This window comes from Dermacentor silvarum, chromosome 5 (assembly GCF_013339745.2).
Source record: "Dermacentor silvarum isolate Dsil-2018 chromosome 5, BIME_Dsil_1.4, whole genome shotgun sequence".
NCBI classification, from domain to species: Eukaryota; Metazoa; Arthropoda; class Arachnida; order Ixodida; family Ixodidae; genus Dermacentor; species Dermacentor silvarum.
The window spans coordinates 49,066,333-49,076,326 of NC_051158.1; the positions used below are offsets into that span (position 1 = coordinate 49,066,333).

The 9,994-nt window shown below is 47.5% G+C and overlaps 1 long non-coding RNA gene across 1 annotated transcript; it reads right to left on the reverse strand.

Annotated features, from left to right (window-relative positions):
- Positions 1–246: 246 nt before the first annotated feature.
- LOC125945628 (uncharacterized) lies at positions 247–1,438 on the reverse strand. Its single transcript, XR_007467094.1, has 3 exons — positions 1,406–1,438; positions 1,005–1,082; positions 247–341 (listed from the first exon to the last, which is right to left on the reverse strand). It is a non-coding gene; the product is annotated as an uncharacterized LOC125945628 (long non-coding RNA).
- Positions 1,439–9,994: the final 8,556 nt, after the last annotated feature.

The following is a 9,994-nucleotide window of genomic DNA, read 5'->3' on the forward strand; positions in this document are numbered from 1 at the left end:
TGCACACTGTGGCAAAGTGAAGGAAAAAAAAGAATAACTGGTAGCATATTCAGAGAGCTGTACACTTTTAAAGAAACAGCGAGTCACACATGGTCGGCAAAAATTGAAAGAATCTATCAAAACCGCTCTTTTGCTGGCAATAAAGCAACAGCTTATGGTAAAGAAATTGAACCTCTTGCTCTCCACGAGTACGAACAACTGCAAAATGCTACAGTTAGCAGGCTGGGCCTGAGGTACCATGGTTAGGCTACAGTCCTGATGGTGTTGTAATTCAGGATAAAAAGAAATACCTTGTTGAGGTTAAGTGCCCCATGTTGGGTAAAGAGCAGAGCATCGCTGAGCTGGTAAAAGAAAAAAAAAACTGACATACATAGTCAAAAATGGAGAGAACTATGCATTGAAACTTAAGCACAGTTCAGCTGGACTCGCAAGTTCAGCTGGACCTCTTGCTTTTAAACCTCGACATGTGCCACTTGGTTGTGTATTCCAAGGTAGAAAGGTGATGAAAGATGAAAGTTAATATTGGCAATGTTAGTGTATGTAATTAACCTAATTTGGTGCCCAATTAAGCACCCAGGAGGCTTGACGTACCAAGCGGGTAATACGTGTTAGCGGGTAATACCAAGAGGCGGGAAGGGTAAAGGGGGATTGGATAGCAAAAGGACAACGAAGAGCCAGCGTTCCATTTTAGCATAGAGGCAAGGACAGTTGGGGCAAGATTGTTCTAGACGCAAGTGATATAGATAGAGATGCCAGGGTGGAGATAGCATTTGTCGGGATTTGGCGAAGAAGGCAGGACTGGTGACGGAGAGGAAGGATGCAGCTCCGGAGCATGGGTAACGCAATGCTAGCATACTGGTCGGCATACTGGTCGAACTGCTAGCATACCGCTCGGACAAAATGGCGGCGATGGACGACAACTTCGCGGAGTTTGTTAACTATCTCGACCGCCACGAAGAAATATTGAGCGGGGCAACAATTATGGTAATATTTACAAATCTTACCTGTTGGCATCTCTTCATTTCCTACATGGCTGCTTGTACAGGAGCTTACTGCAGAAAGCCAGGTTTGGACAGGTTGATCTGCGGTACACAAACAAGGAGAAACACATGGATCAACAGTTTTGTCAGAAAAGCATGTGAACTTGTTTACAAATTATCCATGGAATGACGAACACAAAAACAGCACAACCATGCAGCAATTGATATTTCATGTGATGCGTCTTTCGTATGTCAACACGTAAAAACCGCGTCGCCTCTCACCATGAACACAAGTTCTCGGCATTCTGTGCTGCTGACGCAGTTATAAACAGGTTGTTGAAGCAGTTGAAGCAGTTGAAGCAGGCTCGCAGGCAGAAAAAATAAAGATAAGAAATCCTGTAACGCTTTCCAGAATGAGTACTCACCACAGTTTTCGGCTGCACATGGAACGACGGGGGCACGCAGGCGCACACCTTCTCCCGAGACACAGCTGGCGGCAAATCGTCTGGTTTCATACCAGCAAATTCATAATCCAGTCTCAGCCGCGTTTGACATACGAACAGCGATACTTGGACATTTGTGACAGCTTTGCAATACGTCAGCGGAATCAATGAAACAGGTAAGCGCCGCGTACCAAGCGCACGAATGCAATGACTCGGGAAACTATCGAATGTCGGCACCGCGAATTAAGAGATTAAGGAACAGAAGGGAATTATTTTTCTAAATTATAAACACAGGATTACAGTACGTACCATGGCTGGCCTCTGTCACTTTCCTTCTGCTTGGTCTGGGTTTTACTTGTGTTTCGTGCGTCCGAACAGGTATATTTAGTGAAGGCACGGCCCCCTTCTTCAGCCGCGGCAGACGAGGCTTTAGGCTCCCATCTTGAGAAAAACCACAGCACCGCCAAACAAGGTTAACAACATAAGCACTGAACAACTGGATGGGCAAAAAAGGTCACAGTTTCGCCCTAAGGGCGAAGCAATGAATGCGATAGCAACACAGCAATGTCATACGAAGTACGGTGAGCAGCTTTGGTAGCAATATGAATTGTAGTGAGCTGATTAAGTAAGCAGGTGTGCTGTGCCGTAAGTAGACCGGCATGAAGAAAGACTCGATGACCACGAGAAGGCGCCTGTGAAATGGTGGTGTTGATGAGAAGCGCTTCCCGTGGGCAGCGCGTGCGAAGGGACACACCTGTAGCGCTGCACTGCCGATCCGGCAGTGCAGCGTAGCGTGCGTTGGAAAATGTGGCCCGACTATTACTAACTGAATGAACAAGCGTGGTCTGAACGCGCACAAACAAACATGAATAGATCACACTGAATGACTGCAGACAATGACTGTCAAAACGCTGGCAGCAAGCAGCGGGCGAAGGTACGTGCGGTCTATCGCTTCAATGGAAACTGAGCGGCGAATGCACGGCGCATAAAGGTCAGAGCCGTGTGGAGATAAGCGACGGTGCGAGCGAGCGACGAGAGCGGTTGCTGGCAGAGTAGAAGTGCGCCCTCCCCCCCCCCCCCCCCAGCTCCCTCCGGCGCTGGCTTCCAGCTTCCTTGCTTGCGCGTGGGAGATTGACCGCCGTATTCACAAACCAAACTTATCCTTATACTTATGACTTAAGTCACCGAACAGCCCTTAACGCGTTTATACTTATCGCAGATCTTTTCTCGTACTTATTGCCGTGATAAGTAAGGCTTGGATAAGGTAGCCTCCGACCTACCTTATCGGTCACTTGTAAGCAAACAAAATGGCGGCGATGGACGACAACTTCGCGGAGTTTGTTAACTATCTCGACCGCCACGAAGAAATATTGAGCGGGGCAGCGTTTTCATACGCGTCACCGCCACGGCGAGTGCCCAGGGATCGCTTGAATCCCATGGAAGTGTACGACGAGTCCACTTCCGATGGTCGCTTCCGCGTCAGCAAAAGTGCCGTCCAGCAGCTGCTCGCTATACTGCCTCTGCGGGATAACACCGATGGACGTGGGCTCTCTGTGCCGCCTCTCGCTACGTTTCTATGGAGCCGGCACATTTCAAATTGTGACCGGCGACCTAGTGAATGTTTCCCAGCCGACGGTGTCGCGGGTGATCGAGCGCGTATCCATTATGATCGCCAGGAGTCTCTTTCCTGCGCTTGTGAAGTTCCCCAGCGCTTCACCAAAATTGCGGATTCACCAAAAACGGCGAGCGCTTACCACGTTTTATCAAACATTCATACAATATCAATGTAAAGTAGCTTGCGTCCATGTAATTGTTGCTTTTGTGTATTAAAGGTAGTTTTTATTTTGTCAAAGTTAATATTTCGTAGAACAACTGCATCTAGCCTCGCTCCCAGGTACAACCCCTAACGAGTAAAGGGTGCCTTTCATAAGGCGCACTTATGGCGCGTTAAAGGGACACTAAAGAGAAACAGGAAGTTCAGCTGGAATAAAAGAGGGACCTTCAGGAATGCATGCCGTTTTTGTTGGGTGCAAAAATATGAGTTATTAGCGGAGAAATTCGTAAACAAAGACCAAATATCTCTTCCTCAATTTCTCTCACCCTAGATTTGGCGCTGAAGCAGTGTCGTCACAGATTGCATTGCTCTCAGCGAATCAGAATGCGCCATGATACGTCACCGCTTGCGTAAACGGCCGAGGCGCTGGGCTGGATGCATCATGGCTGCATGCATGGTCGCTGCGTTTGCGTTCGCCGCGATGGATACCGTAGCTGCCGCTGAACCTTGCAACGAAGAGCTCGCCAGGAAAGCAGGACTGCATTTCAGCGATATTCAGTGAAACGGAGCGCGAAATGATCCTCTGTGCTCGAGCGGTAGGTGTTTCCGCGTGCGATGGCGGTGAGCCGCCGGCCGCGCCGGCGGAATGCAGAGCTTCGTTTTCGTCGATGGGAGGCGAAGCGTCCGGTCCGCCAGGCGACGGTGTTCCCGACAGAACAAGCGTAGAAAGTTGTGCACGTACTCGGTATGGTTATTTCGTGGCTTTATTTAATGACATTCAGCACTCACCGAGCCGCCAGTTTGCTGCTGCAGCCCCACCGGTAGGAGGTTTGATGAAGGCCGCATTGAGGGAACAGCTGCTCGAGAAAGGACTGGCCTCTGGGGCACGCCAAGATACTTTCCGAGGGCAAGATTATACACATAATCCTAGGGCGAGAAATGCAGAGAGCACACCATCGGTTTCTCTGGCTCTTTTGCCGTTTTATCATCGGCAGAGCACTGAGCCATTGCGAACGCCGGGGAGCCGGGGCTCTCCGAGCGACGCCACATGAAAGGACACAATCGAGTCAACACTGCCGCTGCCCCTGATCAAGCGCCTTGGGCCATTTATACAGCCCTCAACACTACACACACGAGGCATTTTCTGGCTGTTTCCCGCGAAGTCAACGTTTTTCGAGCCACGCAACACGCAACCAAACACCGTAGAGCGGAACAGGCGCGCGCGACAATGCATTGACCAAAAACGAAACTACGAAACTATCACGACCGCATGTTTCGCCATGCCATTTTTTCGTATTTATTTAATTTTGTGCTAAACTTGTACTTCCTCGCTTGAAACGGTTTAAAAATTTGGAAAATGCTGTTTATGTACGTTTAAGGTGTATTTCATTTTGCATTTTATTAACAGCGATAAATCGCTCTCGACCAATCGCGACCGGCCTGCGTTTGTAATCTCCGACGTCACATCACGTAGTGCGGGAATTTCGAAGGGGCGTCAGCACCTATTCTTCAGTTTTTCGCTATTTTCTCGCTTATTAAACATCTGTTTGCAGTAAGAATGGTATGGCTGTGATCGTGAAAGGATAATCTACCATTTAAGCTCAACTTCCGGTTTCTCTTTAGTGTCCCTTTAAGGTGCGTTTTCGAAACTCACCTTGCTCTTTTCTTATACTTTTCTCGTCCTTTCGTAAGTAGCCTTATAGCGAAAAGTTAAGTTTGGTTTGTGAATACGGCGGTGAGTGCGTTCGCTCTCCGTGATAGCGCGCGTCCTTGCACGCTTCCGCTCGGGCATACGGCGCGCGGCGAAGATTTTATCTATAGGGAACCTGACGGCGACGCCGACGGCAGAAATCCGGTTGAAGTGCCCATATAATTGCTATCGCAATAAAACTTACCGAGGGGGCTCCAGAAGTAGTCTTCCTGCTTGAAGTGCTCGCTGCAAACATACATCTCGCCGGTGACTTCTTTGCCGATGCGCATCCTTGCAGCCCACAATTTCCGCAGTTTTTTTTTGTGTCTCGGGAACACATGGAGGCTTACCTCTCCCGCTACGGCACGGTTTGAGCACTGCGGCACGCTGCACATGCGATTACTATTCGCTTTTTTCCTTTTCGGCGCGTCCATGACTACCGCGAGACCGAACCGCCGAACTGCGTCGCAGATTTCTATCACCGGGTGACTGTTTCGGAACAGGACCGCGTGGCGCCGCCTCCGTCGCTGGAATGACCGAATGGCAGCCTGGCCTGAAAAGCGCGAGAGAAGGGCCCGGTTGCCGCATGAAGCGTTTCCTAAGCGTTGGTCACGCACCGATGCGCCACACATTTCGGAGGCTTCACGGCATCGCCGCTAGATGGCACTGAGGAAGAGTGAACCATAAGTGCAGCTGCAGTACACGTCTCACACATAACTTGTTTGCGTGGTCGCAATGCGTTGTCTCAGCTATATTGATTCAATGCTAAACGCATTACCATCGACAACCATCCTGAGATTGGTTCGGTCGATTTTTGTTTTCTTAGACTAGCATTAAGACTAGCTTAAGACTTAAGCATTAAGACTAGACTAGCTTAACTAGCATTTCTTAGCTAGCATTAATTTTCGCGGAAGTCCTTACCAGACCAGACCCCTCAAAATTAGCCTTGAACCTTTGTCTTTCGCCTCTTTGATATTTTTTGACAGCGTGACTGAGTGTAGACGCTCGGTGATTCGGTGGCCAGCCACGCAGGGATGCGTACTATGGGAGGAAGGTTTAGCCTAAAGGTGCAATTTACGCGTGCACCAATTAATTAAACGAATTACACCAATTATCAACTTATTCAACTGATCAATCAACCTGGTCTAAAATTTCTTCTGCTTAAGTTCTACTGACTGCCCGAGAAATTTTGTTGGGTAAGCTTGCAGAGTTTGGGGAACATTTTGAAGACCATGTCTTCTTAACATATTGGGGCCGATAGCGCAGTCTAAATGCAAGTGCCACGGGGGCACCTGGGAATCTAGTGGCCCTTGGGGCCACTACATGATGTGGCCCTGCTCGGGTCACTCGATGCGTGTTCTCTTCAATGAATCTCTTTGGCACCAACTTCGGTATGTGCCACCCGATATGTGACACTGGGGCCACCGAGTACAAGATGACACTGAAGATGTTGATGAATGTTATGATAAAGGTGGTACTGACGATTGTGAGGATGACGATGATGCTAACGATAAATGTCGAAAAAAATTCGGAGAGACAACCTCGGTGATGCCGATGGAACGTTGCCACACCAGCGCGGGTTCCACAATAATTTATACAGTTCAAATGCCCTATTCCAAATTCTAACTCGACATATTTGCCTACAGGTCATCGGCAATACCAAGCCATTGAACGGAATACAAATCTGGCCTTTACATTTTTTTTGCGATAACGTACTCATAGCAAAAAATAGTCTGAATTTTATGGTTTACTTTTAACAGACAAGTTCGATACAGCTGAAAGCCATCTAAAGAGAATTTTATCTGCCAAATATATTGGCATTTCTTTCATATATTTTAGTGTGCGAGCATATTTTACAGTCCCCCGTAGTAAATAAAAAAGACCTCTACTAAGCATGTTCTCCAAGGAAGTGGTACAGTAGTCATCGCGGAAGCACCGAATAGCGGAATAAAAAAATAACTTTCTTTTCGCTCAGACAAGTTCCAATTTGTTGGAACTATGTGCAACTAAAAGCACAAACGTCTGAGGTTCGAAGCAACTGGGACTGACTCTTGGCCGCTTGCAGTGACGCAGGTATTCACGAAACCGATTCTCCGTAATGAAGCGTTTCTCGCAGCACCGTCTGGCCAAATGAAACCTATCGGCACCTTAAAATATATTTTAATCCTATCTCTTATGAGAGTTATTTCATACACGTACCTTCATTGTGTCATGCTTTCAGCAGCTTTACCCGACTGCACCTTGCATCATGGGCAGCGAGTTTAGATATACCGAACCGCTGAGCACATCTACCATGACATTCGCCCTCTGAAGTAGTTCAAAAAGTCGGGCGATCATTATTGGGACAAATGTAAGGTAAAGAACAATTGATCCGTACCCGCTTTAATTAATAGCGTTCGTTCAAACATGGTCCATTCGGAAGCATTGGCCCTTGAAAAGTTTCTCCTATTCACGAGAAGAACAAAGCAAGAAAATTAAGTTACATTTAATCGCAAGACTGAAAAAACGTACAAGGGAGGGGGCATCAACAATGTGAATGGGAAAAAAATAATAGCATCGCACCTAAAATTCGGGCGTTCGAAATAGCGTTCGAAAATAGCGTTCGAAACTTAGGAAACGGAAAAAAAATTCTAAGCATTAACGCGCAAAAATACCTATCGCGTCTATGTTGCCACTGCAGCCGTTCTCTCCCATTTCTCTTATTTTTGTTCTTCAGTTACCAAAGAACGAGCACTTGGGTCCCCATGACATCATCCGAGAGTTGGGGGAGCACTTGAACGCTCGTCCGAAGCGGGCCACACGCTTCAGCACTTCGCCGCAGTGGTGCTTGTGCCGGTTCGATTGATTGGGCCGGTCACGATGCCAGGACTCGCATGTGGAGCGACAGTAGACCAGGAAGAAAACCATTTCCGGTGATACGGCCTCTCGCTGACCCGGAAGCCAGTTGCTTCTCGGCTCGTTGACTGCCTCGTCTCCTCGCTCGCTTCTGGCTCCGAAGACGGCTGCGTGGGCGATTTCGATCGCCGCTACGTGCGCCATCATCCAGCTGCTGTCGTTTACGCAGGCGAGCTTGTGCTCGAATGACTCGCGACTTGAGTCGGACATCCAGAGCCGCATGTTGCGATTGGCATCCAGTCGCGAGCCGTGCTAGGGAACACAAGAAGAAAGCATCATTGACTTTTTCACATGCTCTTAACCAAAACTGCACCTTACACGAAGACGAGGATTGCTTGTCAGATAGGCACCAAGCAACGTACTCTTATTATCTTCCGCTTAGGTTCTCCCGTTTTCAACGGTTTTACATTAGCGTTTGCAACCAAACACAAACGCATTGCACACGTAAAGAAATAGGGTTATCCTCTGAACGTTATCGGGTTTCTGTGGTTTACGTGCGACATGATAACGTACGTTATTTGGCAAGAGTAACTATCGTAATAGACAATTTGAGAATAGCGTTTGCCGCCTTATGTACGTTAAACGGAAACGCGTTTGTGGGACGTTGCGGTTCGCGTCCCTTCAAGGGTTTTTTTTAGTTGAACGGGCGAGAACGCAAACGTAAGAAGGACGTTAGAAGACAGAGCGCCCTCGGGCGCCTTGTGCAAACCTATCCAATCTAAGGCAATCCATTAGCAACCATCCTACTGTCGCTATGCGGACGCCGAATCATCTCAGAAATTGGAATTCAATTAGGCAGCCACTCTTTCCACGAGAGTTCCAACTGCCTAACTGAATAATTAAGGAAATTGCACTAAATTACTTTCTTTATGGCACACATTTCAATTAACCAATTGTAGCAGCTCGCATGGCGTATCCGCTTCGAACGAATTCTCAGGAATACGCCAATTAGGAGATACAAGTTTTCAATGTGTCCGCCGAAATGCATTGGCATTCCAGTTACATTTGTAGTTTAATGTTTAACACCGTTTTCTTTAAAGAAAGTAAATGGAACAACAGTGCATTTTTGTCGCGAGTTTGACGGCGCATATATATGTCGCAAATTAATTAAGTTAAACATAAATTAGGGCGATTATGTAATGATTCAAATAAACATTTTGATTCCAAAGCCACATCGCCGAGTAATATGGCAATTAAAAAAATCTGGTGCAGCGGACGAAAACATCTGTTCTTTTTCAAAGAACGACGTGGGCGTCCCCATAGATCCCTCTGGGCGGTGCTAATGGCGCATGAACACTCGCAAAAGAGCATTTCGCAGCACGAAACAGAGAGGAGGTTTTCACTTTCTATACTATTGCTACAGACGTGTAGGTTAACTACTCTGTTTTCTACCAAATTACGCAATGAAGAAAGAAAAAACCGTATGTATCCTCATTGCAACAAACATACGCCTTCAAGCTAGTTTTTCAACGAATAGTTTTGTAGGAAACATTCACCTATTCGCTTGCATTGACAGCCATCATCGGTGCTTACTGCTTCGTTTGTTTGCTGGTGCATTCACCGGTAGACACTAAAATTATGCTAACATTCGATGGGTCGAAAAAATGCGGCCAAGCTCTAGTAAGCACCAACGACACGTCATTCAACCAAGCATTAAGCATAGAGAAGAATTTAATATTAACCACAGAAAGCCTACGGCACTCTCTTTGACGGATGTCCTATTTCATTTCAGAGGGGTCCACTGTTAAAGGGAAAACCGGAGCGCGTGGCGTCTGCTCTGCGCCACCGCCGGCCGGCGGCTAGAACTAGTTTCGCGCAGGCGCGGTGAGCGATGTGGGCGGTGCTATTTCGTCGTCTGCTACCGTCTGCAGCCGCGCTTCGTATCGTCGTAAAGCAACCCGTTCACGCGTTCTGAAAGTTTGCCGGAGGCTGCATGGTCACACTCGGATAGCTAGCCGTTGCAAGGCTGAACGAGAATTAGACGGGGCAAAATATTACCTCGCAGATACTTCTGCCGTTCGAACTCGCAAGGAAAACATAACAATTTTTGGCGGACTGTCTCTTTGGGGCACAACAATAATAGACAGTATTTCTGCGTGTATAGTGGCCATCTCATTCGCGCTAAGGCATATTAGAGTAACTGCTGTGGGTATATATGGTGATATATATCCACGAGCACCATTGAAGCTCATTCAGTAGAATTCATTCAGTA